General features: G+C 57.7%; 1 non-coding gene across 1 annotated transcript; it reads left to right on the forward strand.

Annotated features, from left to right (window-relative positions):
* Window positions 1-1,010: 1,010 nt before the first annotated feature.
* Window positions 1,011-1,083, forward strand: TRNAG-UCC. Its single transcript has one exon. It is a non-coding gene; the product is annotated as a tRNA-Gly (tRNA).
* The last annotated feature ends 573 nt before the right edge of the window (window positions 1,084-1,656 follow it).

Consider the following 1,656-nt stretch of genomic DNA (forward strand, 5'->3'; position numbering starts at 1 on the left):
CTGGGGGCACAGGCATGGACCAGACCAGCTGGCAGACCCCTGATGAGGGCAGATGGAGGGTCTCAGCCCTGGAGAGACCAGTTCTCTGTGAGATTCCGAGAGGCGATGCTGGGCAGGGTGGTGGCTGGGGATGAGACTGTCGGTCCCTGGAAGGAGCTGGGAAACCGTGGCCCCACCAGAAGGGTGTCTACAGTCTGTGGGACTCCCACCTCCTGGGCCCCAAGGTCCAGTCCAGAGCATCTGCCCAAGCTCCCTCCCGGGAGACAGAGGTGCCATCTCGAGTAGATAGTGCACGTTGGCCTGGCCCTTCCTCACAACTCTCTCACCTTGAACGCTTGCCAGAGAGAGCTACAAGCCAGCTGAACCCAGGGAGTCCATGGCCAGCAAAGGTGGGGGCTTAAAAGCCAGACCCCAGGCAGCCAGGTGCTCTTGGCCATGCCCTTGACTGTGGACTGCCGAGAGAGCATGTCCTTCAGTGCCCAGGGCTCATGGCCCAGCAGGGACCCAGCACCCAACCATGGCCCCCATGGTTTGGCCGTGGTGAATTTGAGTGTGTTTTCACATTTAGGTTCAGCGTGGGCATGAACCACCCAGAGGAAGCTTGCTTTGGTGGTGGGGACCCATCAGGGACCCCCTACTGCCCACTGCCATCAGGGTCCACAGGCAAGAGGCTGTTGGGGGTGCATCCATCCCAGGCCAGGAGGCAGGGCCACAGGACCCGGTCCTCCCGTCAGAGAGCAGGAGGCAGACTGAGCCAGGACCAGCAGAGAGTGGCTGGCATAGCCCGGGGTGGGAACGTGGACCCCGGGTCTTCTTTGTCGTGTTTGGGGTCCGGCCATGAGATTTGTGGGGCCTTGTGTGGAAGGAAAATGTGGGGGTCCCCTGTGCAGAGTGTTAAAGTGGTGTGGCTCTTCTGAGAATAGGTCTCCAAAGGGGGGACCCCCAAATATTGATTGGTCTCCATGCCAACGAGATGGATGACAACCTGTAAAAGTGGCCTGCCTGGGACTTCGCTGGCGGTCCAGCGGTTAAGACTCTGCATTTCCACTGCAGGGGGCCCAGGTTCGATCCCTGGTCAGGGAACTAAGATCCCACATGCTGGTGGTTCTGCCAAAAAAACACACAAAAACCCAGCCTCCCTTTGCTCCCCTTCAAAGTGCTTCATCTTGCTCACTTTGTCTCCTCTTGCTGACTTTATGCGGTGGGGTACCTAGTGCAGGAGATGCTTCCAGATTCCTCCGTGGGTGTCCACTTAGGAAATGTCATCAGCTCGGAGCCTCTGTTTCCCCAACTGTCAAGTGAGGGTCCTGGGCCCGGCGGGGGCCGCTCTGGTCCGTCTGGAACGGGCTAGTGTGTCCCTCGGTGGGTACCCAAGGCATGGTCTTGGGGGCCGCGGAGAGAGAGCCTGGCCCCTGGTGCCCGCCCCGCCTCACACTGCCTGCCCGTCCCTCTGGTCCTCACCCCGAACTGTTTTATTTTCCTCTCCTGGTGTTTTTAACAAGGATCCCACATACTCGGACCAAGCCCGGCTGTAACCCTGGAGGCCGCCAATAAATTTTGTAGGCAAATAAAATTGACTGAAAATTAGCATAAGAAGCCTTAAATTAACAGGATGTAATTTTATGAGTATCTCACAAACTAGTCAAAGATGTATGT

Source organism: Cervus elaphus, chromosome 13 (assembly GCF_910594005.1).
Source record: "Cervus elaphus chromosome 13, mCerEla1.1, whole genome shotgun sequence".
NCBI lineage: Eukaryota > Metazoa > Chordata > Mammalia > Artiodactyla > Cervidae > Cervus > Cervus elaphus.